This window comes from Dermochelys coriacea, chromosome 15, assembly GCF_009764565.3.
Source record: "Dermochelys coriacea isolate rDerCor1 chromosome 15, rDerCor1.pri.v4, whole genome shotgun sequence".
Lineage (NCBI taxonomy): Eukaryota > Metazoa > Chordata > Testudines > Dermochelyidae > Dermochelys > Dermochelys coriacea.
In genome coordinates this window covers 6,673,802-6,690,220 of record NC_050082.1, presented here as the reverse complement: position 1 = coordinate 6,690,220, position 16,419 = coordinate 6,673,802, and the positions used below count along the sequence as shown (strand labels likewise).

General features: G+C 44.5%; 1 long non-coding RNA gene across 1 annotated transcript in view; it reads left to right on the top strand.

Annotated features, from left to right (window-relative positions):
* LOC119843766 overlaps positions 1-16,129 on the top strand; it is a 51,958-nt gene extending 35,829 nt beyond the window's left edge. The window contains exons 4-5 of the long non-coding RNA XR_006275923.1: positions 7,027-7,111; positions 14,967-16,129. This is a non-coding gene — a long non-coding RNA (uncharacterized LOC119843766). The remainder of the gene's footprint in view (positions 1-7,026; positions 7,112-14,966) is intronic.
* The last annotated feature ends 290 nt before the right edge of the window (positions 16,130-16,419 follow it).

Sequence of the window (16,419 nt, the reverse complement as noted above, 5' to 3'; positions counted from 1 at the left end):
AATATGACTCGATGCCAGAATTTAAGCCATTGTCCAAATACATCCTTCTGGCTCATAATTGAAATGAGTTATCTGAGAACGCTTGATCCTGTACATTAAAATTAATATGTTCACTGTGGATTTGATCCAAAGCCCATTGAAGTCAATGACAACCTTCCACTGGCTTCAGTGAGCTCTGGTTAAGGCGGTGAGTGACAGCTGAACACTTGTTTATTGTTCTCATGGAGGTCAAAATAGCTTTAGGTGTTGCAAAACTAGTTCAAGTTTGTGAGTCTTTTTCTGCCTGGAATTTCAACCTGTGTTTTTGGGGGGAAGCTTACCAAGCATGTTCCAATTTAAAAACAAATGTTTTTCTACTTGAAGGAAAGATCATATTGTATTCTACATGTTGAAGGGTCCTTCTAAAACTAGGAGATGAGTGGCTTCCGTATAGTATAAATACTGTATTCATAAAAAGAAATAAATTGAACAAAAAGGGAGCAGAGAAGGGGCGAGAAAAAATCCAAAGAAACTTATGAATTTTTGGAACCTTTGGATTTTTTTCTCTCCCCTTCTCTTCTCCCATTTTGTTCAATTCCTTTCTTTCTTTCTTTCTTTCTTTCTTTCTTTCTTTCTTTCTCCTTGTTCTCTATACTATTTTTCACCATTTCTTGTTCCTTTGGAGATTTAGATATGATTTCTTTTTAAATTTATCTCTGGAATATAAGCCATTGCTTTGAACCGTTTATATGATACTTTATTTTTTGCTGCATCTGTGCCCTCTGCACATATATTCAATTCCTTAAAGAGCCGGTCCAAGAAGGAATGTAAAGAGAGATGGGAAAAACCAAATGCAAGCAAAGGCTCTCCCATTATGATCATAAACCTTAGAACTTTGCAGTTTCAACCCCCTGTATCGATGTTATTATTTTTTGTGTTATGGTAACACCTAGGTTCCTCAACTGAATCAGAGCCCCAGTGTGCTTGTGCTGTGCAAAGCCGTGGTATGAGACCGTCCTCACTGCAAAGAGTATAAAATCTAAATAGCAAAAAAAACCAGAATGAGATGAAATGCCCTGCCTAAAATCACACATACAGCTGGTGATAGAGGCCAAATCTCCTTATTCTCAGGCCAGCACCTTAACCACACAATCAATTTTCGTGCCTAAACTAGTTCTCCTTCACACCTCGTGAGCTAAACTGTTCTCATGTTATAGATGAGGCAATTACAGCTCTCACTGGCTTCCCTAAGAGGTGTCGGTGCTCAGCACCTCTGAAAATTAGGCCATAGGTGACTTGCACAAAACCACACAACAAATCAGTAGCAGAGACAAGAGTCGAGCTCCGAAGTTTTTAAATCCAGTCCCTGAGCTCAATCCACAAAATCACATTCTCTCCAGATTAATTGATGGGTGTGGAATAATCTCCTGCGATAGAAGAGGATTTATAGCTGCTGTTAGATGGGTGGGGGAAGCAGACAGGAGGAGAGATTTGAAATCCCTTTTGAAATTCAAACAGCCATGAAACTTCCAGCCCAGTGTGTTTTATTGTCTTTTAATTGAACAGTATCCTATGTTTTTCTCATCTGGCAGCAGGCCAATGCTTAGAATATTTAAAGAGACAAGATGGCTGAGGTAATATCTTTCATTGGATCAACTTCTGTTGGTGAAAGAGACAAGCTTTTGAGGGTACGTCTATACTGCCCACATTACAGTGTGGCCATGGCAGCACTGTGAAGTGAGCAGTGTAGATACGCTTTATCGCCCGGGGAGAGCTCTCCCAACAATAAAAACCCACATCCCAAACGAGCAGTGGTAACTAGTCAAAAAAAACCTTTAGATAGTTTATTACAGGATTGGTTACAAGCTTCTTTGGTGTAAGATCTAGGAAACCAATTGATCTGGGAGTAAGTGACTGGTCTCTTAAGACTGGAAGCAGCCTGAATGTGGTGTGATTTTTGGTGAAAGTGACCATTTATCACTAAGTCCAGTTTGTCTGGATAACAAGACAGACTGGAGAGTCACTCTAAGGGGATTGTCTGATTCCATGGTAAGACTGTTATAGTGATCCAGGAGTTCACATTTGTTACTGGCTTGGTGAAATCCATAGACACACCACCAGTTTGGGGCGTCTGCCCTGGTTTTGCCCATCTGCCCTGAGGCAGGCACTCATGGTCGTGAGCCGCTCCAGACATTCATTTTATTGGAGAAATGCATGAATAATAGTGGATCTCTGAGACTAATACTACCAGGTCATCCTGTTGTCAGTCTGGGCAAGCTTAGCTCTGCTAATGTTCCTTGATTCTGCAAGCCCTGCTCCCCACTCGCAAACTATCACAGCCCTGGGTGTCTCAAGCAGAGTTTTCCAATTATGCAAAATGTAGGATCTAAGTCAACAGCCTCTAAAGAGACCAGCACATCTGAAGTATTATTTAACTTGTAATGGGCTTCCACTCTCCCACTAGCTGGGTTGCAGGTGGATGTGGTTTGAGACAGGCTGAGGGAATAGAAAGTGAAACAAAGCATTCTTTAAACATTAAAGTTTGGTGGCTTTGTTGTACAGTGCAATCTCACCTAATTCATTCGGATACCCCTAGTGCTACATTGTGCTAGATTTGCTCAGCCTAATAGCCTGGAAGCGAACACAGTAAGAAGCACTTGTAACCATTAATATATTATGTCATTCTCGTTTTAAATGGATTTTATTAGATCTGGCATTCCTAACCTGTGCTCAACAGGTAGCCATTTTGCTTACAAACTATGCCAGTTGTGACTTCAGTTGTGCAAGGGCCCAGCAGAAGATGCTGTAAGACAGGTTCCAATTTGTATTAAAATTGGCTTAACAGGCAGACGAAAGATTTCAGCACCTAATATTATATCATTCAATATTCTATTAAAATATCAACGTTCTCCTGCAGGGTTGTTAAGTGACTATACAAACAACTCACTTGTTTAATATTATTTTCCATAGCGATCCCACACAATGACATCTCTACGTCTGGTTGAAAAAACCTAAGTGTATTTTGTGAAGGAAATAAAATTGTTTTGCTCAAAATGTCTGATGAAACTTTTCCTTTAATTTTTGTGTGTTTGGGGGGAAAACCTCACTTTCTCCAAACTTCTTTTCCCATTGGAAAAGAGGGCATAGGAAGGGGAATGAAAAAAATAGGAGAAAGTGGGGGTTTCCCTTCACTGAAACAATTGGTTAAAAAAAGTGTGTGTGTGTGGGGGGGGAATTTTGCATTTTAAAATTTTCTGTCAAAAAACAAATCCTGTTCACAAAAACCTGGACCCCCACCTCCACTGCTGGGCTCAGAATCTGATTGATTGATGCTTTTGACCGGAACTTATACCACCTTGTGTAGCAAGCTGCTCAGAGGCCACAAACTAACTAGGGTTAAACTTGGTAGGCATTTGAATGGGAGATCATTAAATACACCTAGGTATTAGAAGATATTATGTTGGTGATTCATAAGTTCCATTAGGATAATCTAGTGAGTCTGACCTCCCATAGGACTTCCCCAAAATAATTCCTAGAGCAGAGCTTTTAGAAAAACATCCCATCTTGATTTTAAAATTGTCTGTGATGGAGAATCCAGCATGCTCCTTGGTATATTGTTCCAATTAATGATCCTCACTTAAAAATATACACCTTATTTCCAGTCTGAATTTGTCTAGCTTCAACTTCCAGCCACTGGACTGTATTAGACCTTTCTCTGCTAGATTGAAGAGCCCATTATTAAATATTTGTATCTCATGGAGATAACTTTAGACTGTAGTCAAGTCACCCTGTAGTAGGGTGATCACCCCGCTCAGGCCCTGAAGGGGTTAAAAGCAGCACTGGAGAGATTAAGAACATCTGGGGGAAGCTGACTGTAGCTGTCCACAGGTGTGGCTGGCTTAATCAGGGCCCAGCTGGCCCTTGTAAGAAGGCTGAGGGCCAGGAGCTGGAGGAGTCCCACTCTTGCTCTGGAGTGGGAAGGGCTAGCTGCCTGGAAACAGGGTGCTTGAGCACAGCAGCGCTTGGGATCTCCAGGCTGATAAACCCCTAGGCTGCAGGCCTTGGTGAAGGCCTACAGAGGCACTGGGGCTGCAGAGGGGCAGCCTGAGGATAGGCAAAGGCAGTGATGAGTGTCCATTACACTGCAGTCTGCCCCAGTGAATGGCGGCTAGCTGATCATTGGCAGTAGCCACTGAGGCAAGGTGGGTCTAGAGGGTTGGGGGTTTCCTGGGAGGGGAGACCCAGAGCAGGGGTCCTGCAGGGGCAGATCCCCAGGGAAAAAGGCACCAGGGTCCGGGAGGGACACAAGGCCAGTGGCAGGTGAGACACCGGTGTGCAGAGGGTGCTTCAGTGCTGGTGAAGAGCTAATTCCCTGGACAACCAGCAGGAGGTGCTGCACCAGTAAGTCTTGCCCCATTACACACCCCCTTAACCTTTTATTTGTTAAGCTGAATAAATTGAGCTCCTGGAGTCTGTCACAGTAAGACATGTTGTCTAATCTTTTAATCATCCTCTTGGGTCTTTTCTGAACACTCTCCAGTTTATCAACATCCTTCTTGAGTTGTGGGCACCAGAACTGGACACAGTATTCCAGCAGTAGCCACACCAGCGTCATACATAAAGGTAAAATAACCTCTCTACTTCTACTTGAGATTCTTCAATTTATGCATCCCAGGATTGCATTAGCTTTTTTGTCCACAGCGTCACACTGGGAGCTCATGTTCAACTGATTATCTGCCATGACCCCCAAATCTTTTTCAGTGTCACAGGTTCCTTTGTTGATGCTTTTTTCTATGAAGCAGAAATCCATCTTAAGTACTTGTATGACTTCCAGACCTACAATCCTTAATGTATTTATCCTCAAAACACCCCTCTGAGATAGGGCAATGATGTTATCCTCATTTTACAGACGGGAAACTGAGGCCCAGAAAGACTAAGATCCAGACCTTAAGAGGTACTTAAGTGCCGAACTCCCATTGAAAGTGACTTGGCCAAGGTTATAGAGGAAGTGTGCAGCAAAGCAAGGAATTAAAGCTGGGTCTCTCATGGCATAGATTAGCACGCTAAGCACTGGACCATCCTTCCTCTTTACTCTGTGGTGGCAGAGAGCACTCTTCTATTGGAAATTGAGGGCAACTCAGCACCTCTTTTGGACATCACACCAAAGTTCTGGCAATGTGTGGTCATTTAAAGATGCAATGGCATTTTCTCAAGAATTAGGATATTCACCTGGTTATGTTATTGAGTCAGTCTGCTGACTCCAATGGCCCCTTCAGTTTCAACAGGCAGTGGCATTCTTCACTTCCTGTCCTAAAATGTTCTCTGCTATGGCTGTCTGCTGTTAAACAGATGCAGCTGGAAAGAAAATTGTCTGATGGATGAAGTGATTTTTATATATCTCTTACTCACCTCATACTTCACAGTGGTATTGGGGGGAGGGGACTTAAGTACCAGTGTCTGCAAAGCACTTGATTCTAGTGATAAGAAGGACCCCCAGAGATACAATGTGTTCATCATTATGATTATTTATTACTCTAGTGTCACAGCTGTGCATAATACTTTATAGAGATGTAAGAAGAGATGCTCCCCATCCCTGAGGTAGGCCAGATTCTTCCAGGCTTAGCCACAATGAGTAGTGCTTGACTTAATGAAACGTCCCAGGGCCAGGTCATCAAAGGTAAGCCTGTGCTAAGAAGCATAGGCACTGACTCCGTGGGGGCTCTGGGGCTGGAGCACCCACGGGGGAAAAAATAGCAGGTGCTCAGCACCCACCAGCCACTTGCCGATCAGCTGTTCAGCAGCAGGCAAGAGGCTCTGCGGAGAGGGGGCAGAGCTGGGGCAGGAAGAGGCGGAGCGAGAGTTGGATCTTGGGGGAAGAGGTGGAGTGGGGGTGGGGCCTCGGGGAGCACCCACCCAGAAAAATGGAAGTTGGCACCTGTGCTAAAAAGTCCTGGTGACTGCATGGACCACAAACTGTTTTGAGATTGGGGGTGAATTCACCCTTCAAGGAACGGAACTGTCAGGATAAATTAATCATCAGCCTCCCCACCTGAGACAAAAGTGCTTGGGAACCCACCCAGGAATTTTAGACTGGGTGGGCAGAGGAGCTTTTGCTGAGTATTGTTTTGAGTAAAGCTTGGGTGTGGGTGAGGGAAGGGAGAACACCTGGACATGGAGACCAGAAGGACCACTCCGAGAGAGGCAGAGGCAGAAGGCAAGAAAGCCATGCAGTAGCTGGTGACCACAGTGAGACCCTGAGGAAAGCTAGAGAGTGAGTTTTTGGGTCTGTTGGCTAAAAAGTCTTGGGCTGTAATCTAAGAAAATGCTCATTTTTTTTCTCGGTTCCTCCTCTACACAGAGGAGCAGGACTTAGTACATTCCTTGTAAATAAACAAGACTGTCTCAGACAAAATACCAGACCCCATCAATTTTTACTTCCAGCTGGAATGTTCCCAGGGCCCCAAACTTTGACTAGCTGCTCGGATCAAAAGGGGGCAACAGATTTATGTGCTTAATTCCCATTGAAATGAATGGGAGTAGGCTCCTAGGTACCCTTTGAGGATCTGTGCCCTGGGGTCTCCCTACAAGGTAAGATTCTATTTTCTGGGAGGAAGGATGGGCAATATCAGGCCCTGTGTTTGGAACAAAATCGTTAGATTCAATTTTTTTCATGCTAGTTATATTTTACGTCAGGTTCAGGAGCTGGAGTAGACAGCACAAGAGAGAAGGTTAATGGTAACAGGCTAACCATAAGGAGTTCATTTTCAGGAGCAGAATGGCTAGATTGCTTGGTGGTTATTATGGTGGGAATGATATAATGATAGGATGTATCTATTAGTAATTACAATCATTAGTCTGCTAGTTACCATGATTATTAACTTGATTTTCTAGAATGTTGGGCTGAGCAAAATGGGAGCGATTTAACTTTAATACATTTTTGATCCCATCTACAAAGATGAAAGGGTTTGTGCAGTTGTACAACTTCACCGATAAGTTTCCCAAGCACATAACTTTATGCAGTCTGACTTTTTGCTTCTACTCATGCAGGTTTTGTGAAGAAGAGAAGAAGGGGGCTTGAGGCGTAGAGCTATGAGAAGAATCGTACAGCGGTCTATGAAAGAGCTGGGATAAGGTGGGGAACACTTCTCTGTTTAAAAAGGATTCAAAATAGATTCATTGAAACACACCAACCACCCTTGAGAGTAGGTAGAATGTAGCCCTGAGTCAAACTTTTGTCAAGATCAATTGAAAGCCTGAATTGTCCCTGATGGTTTTGAAGATGCCATTGCTACAGACCATGGAACATCTGAGATGCTTGAAATCTGCAGGCTGAGGCCAGAGGTTATGATGAAGTTAGGAGAAAGAATTGGATGAAGGTAGCAGGTGCACTTAAGGAAAGACTCCCTGAGTGTATGCTGGGTTCCTTGAGTCTCTGGTCTCAAAGATGTCTTCTGGTAAGTTTAGAATCACGCATACTTTACCTGTCTGGAGAGCAAGTCCATTAAGTGACTCACTCTCTGCTAAGACTTGAAAGGAAGACTACTGGCTCCAATAGAGAAGACTCTGCCATTTGACCCAAAGGTCCCTTTCTATTAAGTCACAGTAGTTTGCTGTCTTTCTGAGTTGCCAGAGAACAGGACGAATGCCTGCATTTTCCATTTTAACAAAGCCCAGGACCCCAGGAACAAAAAGCTGTTCCTTTGAAATGAATGCAAACTGCACTCTGCTGTACAGCATCAGATGCAACACAGGGCATGTCAAACCATGCACTGGGCACTGGCATAAAGAATCTGTGTCCCTACTAAGGTATTAACCAAGGACTTCTGAAGCAAAAGTGAGTGGGCTGAATGCTGACTTACAGGATTTCACAAGGCGCACATTAGAGCGGACATTGGCATATGTATGCCAATTTGATAACAAGACACCTTTTGTTACCTGGCATTACTAGAACCTTTTGTTATTCGTCTCAGGACTCAATGCTACTGGGGACGTGCCAGCGGCGTTGTGTTGATAAGTGTATTATTTCAATGTTCTCTTTTGTTCCTAATGCCCTGTTTGAAGCTTGGAAAGAAAACAGCTTGGTTTTGTGCCTCTTAGCATAGATTGAAGCAACGTGATTTAGTACAAGGAACACCAGGTTGAAACGCAGGGGGCCAGATTCTAGTCCCTGGTTTGGTCCCTTTATGTTGCTTCAGCACAGAACCTCTCCCACTCCAACTCCTGCCTATGGCCCCACCTCCAGCATGCTCCTACATTGCTCCCCTCCCTGGGGTCATGCAGGAGTTGGGGCCTGGCTAAGTGGAGACAGGATAGGAGCTGCCAAAGCACTCTGCTCTTGGAGCAGCCCATCTGCAGTTGTGGGAAATCATGAAGCCCTGACCCCATAGATTCCAAAGCCAGAAGAGACATCTGTGGTCACCTTGTCTGATCTCCTATATAACAAAGGCCAGAGACCTGCCCCAAAATAATCCTTAGAGCAGAGCTTTCAGGAAAATATCCAAACTTGATTTTAAAATAGTCAATGATGGAAAACCCGCCATGACCCTTGGTAAATTGTTCCCAAGTCGGTCGTTGGGCTGCCTTTCCATACAGGTTCATTGCTGTAATATTTGTTGTTCACTGTCCAAGGTGATACACACCCTCATAGGGATAGATGGTGACTTGAACTATATACCAATGCAAGGGAGTAAAGAAGCCATCTTTATCTTGGTATGTGGGCTACCTGGACCTTGGGTCTACATGCCTAGAAATAAGTGGACAACCTGCCTGCTTCCTTCCTTCCCTCCCAGAGCAGGTGGGCAGGGAGGTGAGGGGAATGGGCAGAGCTTTGGCTTTCCTCCTTTCCCCACTCTTACACTCAGGGATCAGAGTAGATGAGTCAACATGAGGGCAGAAAAAGGGAATAGGTTGCTGCTGATATAGACCAGGAGTAATCTGCTATCCTTACTTGAAAGGAAGGAGAATGCAGGGGAAGAGATGTGACTCAGAGCATGTCTACACTGCAGTTAGACAACGCCAGCTGTCCTGTGCCAGCAGACTTGGACTTGCAGGGTTCCGGCTAAGGGTTTGTTCAATTACAGTGTAGATGTTTGGGCTTGGGCTGGAGTCTGGGATATACTACCCCCCCCCCCCACCATAGGATCCCGGTCTCTAGCGTCTACACCACAATTAAACAGCCCCTGAGCCCAAGCCCTGGGACTCTGAGTCAACTGACATGGGCCAGCGCAGGTTTTTAATACCTACAGAGGGCTGTCTCTGAGTCACAATGAGTCCTGGGGCTACTCCCAGAGCGGTGAAAATTACATGCTCTCCTTTCTCAGAGCTGCATCTTTTGGTCTGTGTGTGAATAGGCCGAGCACAGTGGGGTCCTGACCCTGCTTAGGACTTTTTGGCTCTACCTGAATACACATGATATTATAATTATTAACAATGTAGAATACAGCACCCTGAATTCTGCCCCGATCCCATACGTTGGATTAATTCTGTGCACGCTAAAACTGTGGCATATCAGAATTAACCAAATGATGGTGATGTAATTTGAACTGGGCAGGAACTTAGTACAAGGTAGGGGTGTCCTTCAGCAGTCTTTGCTATCTGCTAAGGAAAAGTTGCTATCATTCGGACAAGCTGAAGACAGTTGCCAGTTGAAGTCTTTGAAAATGGTGGGTCCTTGGCACCTGTGAAAAGCAGGTCCAAGGGGTTTACATCTGGGCACCCTAAATCAGTGGCCACTTTTGAAAGGGCTGGCCTACCCCTCTCTGCACTTCAGTTTCCCATCTGTAAAATGGGGATAACATTAATCTAACAAGCATGGGATTTGTGAGGCTTCATTTATTCATGCTTATAAAGCAGCAGTGTCCAATAGAAAGTCGAAGCTAGCCACACTGCTAGTCACACTTGTGGTTTTGAATTTTTCTTATTAGCCACATTATAAAAAAGCCACATGCATTAGCCACAATTCAATAGCCTATTAGCTACATGTGGCTAGTGGCAAACATATAGGACACCGAGAATGCTGAGAACCTCAGTGGAAGGCACTAGACAAGTGCAATGTATTATTAAACGCTAATGTGTATGTATTTGTTTAAAAGCTAATTTGTATTTAAACCGGCTAAGCTGGGGAAGCGGGTTGTTTTTTCAGTCACCCAAAGCATCACTTCACAAAGGGTCTAAATGACACGCACATTTGTGCAGTGCAAATAGGAAAGCACACCCCCTGCTTTGTATTATGACTACACCTGGAGACCCCAGCTGGGTCAGGGTCTCATTAGCCCAGATCCTCAAAGGTATTTAGGCCCTGAGCTCCCATTGGCATGGCCCACCTTGATTATCACCATAAAAGGTTTTCCTCCTTCCCCCCCCTTCCTGCTGGTAATAGCTCATCTTAAGTGATCACTCTCCTTACAGTGTGTATGATAAAACCCATTGTTTCATGTTCTCTGTGTGTGTATATAAATCTCTCCTCTGTATTTTCCACCAAATGCATCCGATGAAGTGAGCTGTAGCTCACGAAAGCTTATGCTCAAATAAATTTGTTAGTCTCTAAGGTGCCACAAGTCCTCCTTTTCTTTTTGCGAATACAGACTAACACGGCTGCTACTCTGAAAAATGGGAGTTAGGCACCTCAATACTTTTGAGGATCTGGCCAGTGTGCAGGCACTGTACCAAAGCCTTATAAGAGACAGTGATAAGGAAGTGCAACTATTAACACCAGGGGTTAAAAATTAGGAATTTTGGTTCTTAAGCTATGTCCACACTGCCTCACCAGTTCAGACTATGGGGGTGTGAATAGCTTCACATGCTGTAACTCCTCTGTGTGGATGCATGGGCAGCCAGTGACCCGGCCATTGGGGGAGGTTAGCCCCCAACCCCTTTCCTTGTGCCTGAGGCCCTGTCCCTCCCCTCCTGTACCCCCTCCCCCACAGGAGCCCAGAGCACCCTCACCATGGGCCCCAGCACCGGGCGGCAGCACCCGCAGCCCGACGCGCTGGATGGCCAGCCCCAGAGCACCGGGCATCTGGGCAGCATGGCTGCAGCACAGGGTGGGCAGCACAGCCCCAGCACCAGCCACTCCAAGTCCCCATGGCAGGCAGGCCGGCCAGCCCCAGCCAGCTTGAAGCAGGGCAGAGCGCCGGGAACTGCAGGAGGCAGTCTGGGGGTGGAGCATGGGTGGGGCCACACCAGGCTGTTTGGGGAGGCACAGCCTCCCCCAGCCAATGATACCCGCCACTCACGTGTGGATGCTTGCAGGCCTGAACTAAAAGGCTCCTGGTTCACATTAATGCAGTCCTGTTTGAAGAGGACTCTGTTAACGCAATCTAGGAACCTTTTAATTTGTATCCCCCCAAAGCAGCGCAGCACTTTGGGGTGCACTTCTATTCACACACCCCATAGTCTGAACTGCGGGGCAGTGTAGACAAGCCCTTTGACTCACCTGAGCAATGACAAAAAGGTACTTTTTTTGGCAAATGAGGAAGTGGTTTCTTGTTTGAAAGGCCATGTGATCCAGTGGGTAGGCCTCAGGATTAGCATTCAGGAGTTTTAGGGTCTGTTCCCAGCTCTGCCGGAGACCTTGGGCAAGTAACTTCTTTCCTTACCCTCCCACCCTTTGTCTGCCTTGTCTCGTTAGATTGGGAGAAGCACTGGCTCTCACTCTGCATTTGTACTGCACAATGGAGCCCTAATCTCAGCTGGAACCTCTAGATGCTACTGTACTACTACTAATAATAATAAATACTAAAAATATAAATTGGCATTAGGAGGAGCAAGGCAATCTTAACCACAGGATTTGTATAGAACATGTGACACCTGATCCTGGAGTTCTTCCTCATTGGACAATCCCATTGACATCACTGGGGTTGCTTACATCAGTAAGCCCTGGACTCTTATTCAGCAGTTTTCATTCACAATGTGTCAGAAGTTATAATTAATACAAACAATATTTCTCTTGCTGCATACATTTTCTTCAGCCACTAGAGGGCAGTCAAATGATACATATTTTTACCAGTCAATAGGCTTTTGGTACTTGAACATAATCTTCCCAAATACACTATGAAGGTATTAATATAGCAAGGAATTGAAGTTCTTCTGAGGCCAAGAATCACCACACTGCAGCTGCCTAAGGGATCTGGATTCTAAAATACCACCCTAAATGTCTAAGTAGGTTTACAGCTACTTATACATCCGATGAAGTGAGCTGTAGCTCACGAAAGCTTATGCTCAAATAAATTTGTTACAGAGTAGCAGCCGTGTTAGTCTGTATTTGCAAAAAGAAAAGGAGTACCGATGGCTAACAGACTCCAACGAGAGACTGCTGAATTGGAATTAATTTGCAAACTGGATACAATTAACTTAGGCTTGAATAGAGACTGGGAATGGATGAGTCATTACACAAAGTAAAACTATTTCCCCATGAAGAAAAGGAGTACTTGTGGCACCTTAGAGACTAACAAATTTATTAGAGCATAAGCTTTCGTGAGCTACAGCTCACTATGAAGTGAGCTGTAGCTCACGAAAGCTTATGCTCTAATAAATTTGTTAGTCTCTAAGTTGCCACAAGTACTCCTTTTCTTTTTGCGAATACAGACTAACACGGCTGCTACTCTGAAACCTGTATTTCCCCATGGTATTTCTCCCTCCCACCCCACCCCCCACTGTTCCTCTGATATTCTTGTTAACTGCTGGAATTAGCCTACCTTGCTTGTCACCATGAAAGGTTTTCCTCCTTTCCCCCCCCTGCTGCTGGTGATGGCTTATCTTAAGTGATCACTCTCCTTACAGTGTGTATGATAAACCCATTGTTTCATGTTCTCTGTGTGTGTGTATATAAATCTCTCCTCTGTTTTTTCCACCAAATGCATCCGATGAAGTGAGCTGTAGCTCACGAAAGCTTATGCTCTAATAAATTTGTTAGTCTCTAAGGTGCCACCGGTACTCCTTTTCTTTTTATAAATTTGTTAGTCTCTAAGGTGCCACAAGTACTCCTTTTCTTTTTTGCGAATACAGACTAACACGGCTGCTACTCTGAAACCTGTTATTATACCTAGGTGAGAGATCTGCATGTGTTTCATGGGCCTGTTGTTCTTGCTTTCCTTTCCCTCAGTAACGCATCCGCAGGTGAGCAGTAATATTGCATGGCAGCATCAAGGTCTCTTTAATGAAGTTGCAGTGAAGGTGTGTAGCCTGAATACTATGTTACTGGACAATAGCTTTAATAAAGGCAAATCCATTTGTGCATTCAAAAGAGAAGCTAAAACCCAACTCAAATCTCTAAAGCGAAGAGCAAGAAATGGAAAAGAGGGGTCTCTTCTAAATTCATGTCTGAGTCGATTTGTTTCTGTACAATTGGATGAGTTATTACATGGGTCTGATATCCCTAATTTCCATTCAGATTCCCCAGAGCTACACTATGGGATGTCTACAGCTTGGTAGAACAGGATATATTTTTTTCATTGATGGAACAGTTTTCCGCCAGCAAATGCGGTTTTGTTGAAATTGAAATATTTCATAGGAACAAGCTGATTTCAACAGGTTTTGATGGAGAAACTTTTGAAATGATTTGAAAACAAAATGGAGTATTTCCTTTTGACATTCTTGTTTTGTTTCTGTTTTATATATAGATATAGATATTGTGTTGTGTTGTTATATTATAATGTTTCAACATAGACATGAACCAAAATGAGCAAGTTGAAGTGAAAGTTTTGATGAGGACATGATGATGTTTCTGAATTGAAATATCTCAGAATTTCTACTCCACAAAATAGTTTGAGATTTCTACCTTTGGCCTTTAGTTGGGTTGAAAACAAATTTTGAAATTTCAGAATTTCCCATGGGATGGAATTCCATTTTCTGAGTATCTCTACATCTTGGGTTAGTTACTTGTTGCATTTCTGTAGTGCATTCATTCTCAACTTTTTCTGTATTGGGCCCTTCCCTCCGGGACCTTCTCCCATCTAATTAGGACCTAGCTAAGACCTCTTACTATTTAGCAGTATGGGAAGGCTACCATTGACATCTTTCTGTAGCCCCACTGGGAGTCGTGACCATCCATGGTGGGAGCCCTGTCAGTAGTGCACGTTTAACATGAGATTTCCAAGCGCTTTACAAATATTTCTTGACTAAGTCTCACAAGGTCTTGGAGAAGCAGGTTAATATTACAGTCCCCATTTTACAGACAGGGTAAGTGAGGCAAGGTCACCTGCACCAGCTGGCAATGAGTTGGTGGAGGAGCCAGGAACGTAACCCAAAAGTCTAACCACTAGGTAATGTTCCTTTTCACTGTAACTTTGCAGAAAGAATCTCAGTACAGAGGACCATTAACACAATTCTCCAAGCTGATGTGCTATGAAATTCAGAAGCCAGAATGCAAAACTTGTCAAAAGATTAATGACAGAATTGCCCCACCTCCTGGGTCTTAAAGCCCTGGGCTTGACCATTTAGTAGTTCAACATAAGCCCCTGTTGGTGGCAGTATTCTGATTTCAAACCCTGCTGTTTACCAGACTTGAAAGATGAACTTATCGTTTCAGTCCAAACGATGAAAGAAGCCCATTTTTCATTTGTCTAAGTAGCCCTCCTCTTCTTTCTTAAGCAAGATACCATGCACCAACTGATTACAGCAACTACCAGGAACCATGCATCAAGAGAATGGCTGATAAATGAGCTGGATAGAGATGGGACACAGGATATGGTCAATATAAAATTAAAGATCCAGGCAGGAACCACCCATGCAATTCTTTTAAAATCAGTGGTGTAACTGAGGGTACAATTTAGCCCCGAGCCTTATATAATGCAACTGGCGCCCATTAATTTTTGGTGACATAAACCTGCCTTCAGAAAAGCTATTTTCTGTCTCAATCCCACCAGAGACACGGAAAGGCCTGATTCTCAGCTGTTGTAAATCGGCATTGCACTATTGAGCTCACTTACATCAGCTGAGGGTCTTCCCTGTAAGAAGATCTTAATGGTCTCCTGCTTGACCCCCCACAGGTTTCAGCACCGCAGACCATGGCATCGCCTTAGGATCAGCAAGCCACAGGAGACCTATCGGTTCTGCAGGGAGAAAAAACCCTGACAGCACACGTGATGTTCCCGTCTTCATAATGTGACATGCTGGAAAATGCTCTGGGAAAGATAAATGACTTGGCTTTTGAGGCTGTTCCTCTTAAAATAACTAAAACCAGTTTATGGAGAGTAAAAAAGTGGCACTGAGGTTACAGGAAAATTCCTCAAAGATGATTATTCTGCATAAAAGATAAGGGGCAGTTTCTCTCTCCTTTCAGAACTTGAATATTTGATTGCCCTGTATTCAGAGCTCTAATCAGCAGTAGACATTTCTCCCCCTTCCCCCTGATTTTTTTATTGCCCCTTATTTATATTGCAACCCTATAATACATCAATTGTGATTCCCCCATGAAAACAACCCCGCTTCCAAAACAAACCACCCCACAGGGGCCTGAAAGCAGCATATGTGGGCTACGCATTGCGGATTTATTGCTACAAAATGATTTTACCAGCAGTATTTGATGCACGAAAAGAAACCCCCACACACGACAAAAAAAAGTGTTAAGGATTTAAAACTCGAAGCTCCCTTAGCTTAACAGAGGAAAGGTTAAGGAGTGACTTGATTACATCAGTTTGTAACAGGGAGGTTAATTAACTACTGGAACAATTTACTAAGGGTCATGGTGGATTCTCCATCACTGGCAATTTTAAAATTAAGATCTGAGGTATGCTTTTTTAAAGGTATGCTATAAGGGATGTTCTCTGGCCTGTGTTATACAGGAGCTTAGGCCTTGTCTACACTGGCAAGTTTGTGCACAGTAAAGCAGCAGTCTGCGGTGTAACTTCCGAGGTGTGCACACTGCCAAGCCACTTAGCACGCAGAACCTGCTCAGATGCAGTGCTGTAAAAACACCACCCTGACAAGAGCTTTCTGGGCCGGGGGTAGAGCGCCATGGTGCCAGTGTAGACACCCTGGTCAATGACAGCACTGCGAATGGCCTCTGGGAGGTGTCCCACAATGTCTGTCTGGTCATTGGTTTGAACTCCACTGCCCTGCCCTCAGGTGACCAACCCTGAGCCCCGCTCCTTAAATTCTTTGGGAATTTTGAAAGTCCCCTTCCTGTTTGCTTGGTGAAGCGAACAATGGTCTCAGCCATAGGCACCGACTCTGTGGGTGCTCCGGGGCTGGAGCACCCACAAGGAAAAATTGCTGGGTGCTTTGCACTTATCAGCAGTCAAGCTCCCTGCCCCAGTTCACCTCCACCTCCGCCTCCTCCCCTGAGCACGCCACGTCTCTGCTTCTCCTCCAAGCACTTGCCGCTGCAAAACAGCTGTTTTGCAGCGTAACAAGCTGTGGGAGGGAAGGGGGAGGAGCGGGAACGTGGCACACTCAGTGGAGGAGGCAGGGAAAAGGCAGGGCTGGGGCGGGGATTTGGGG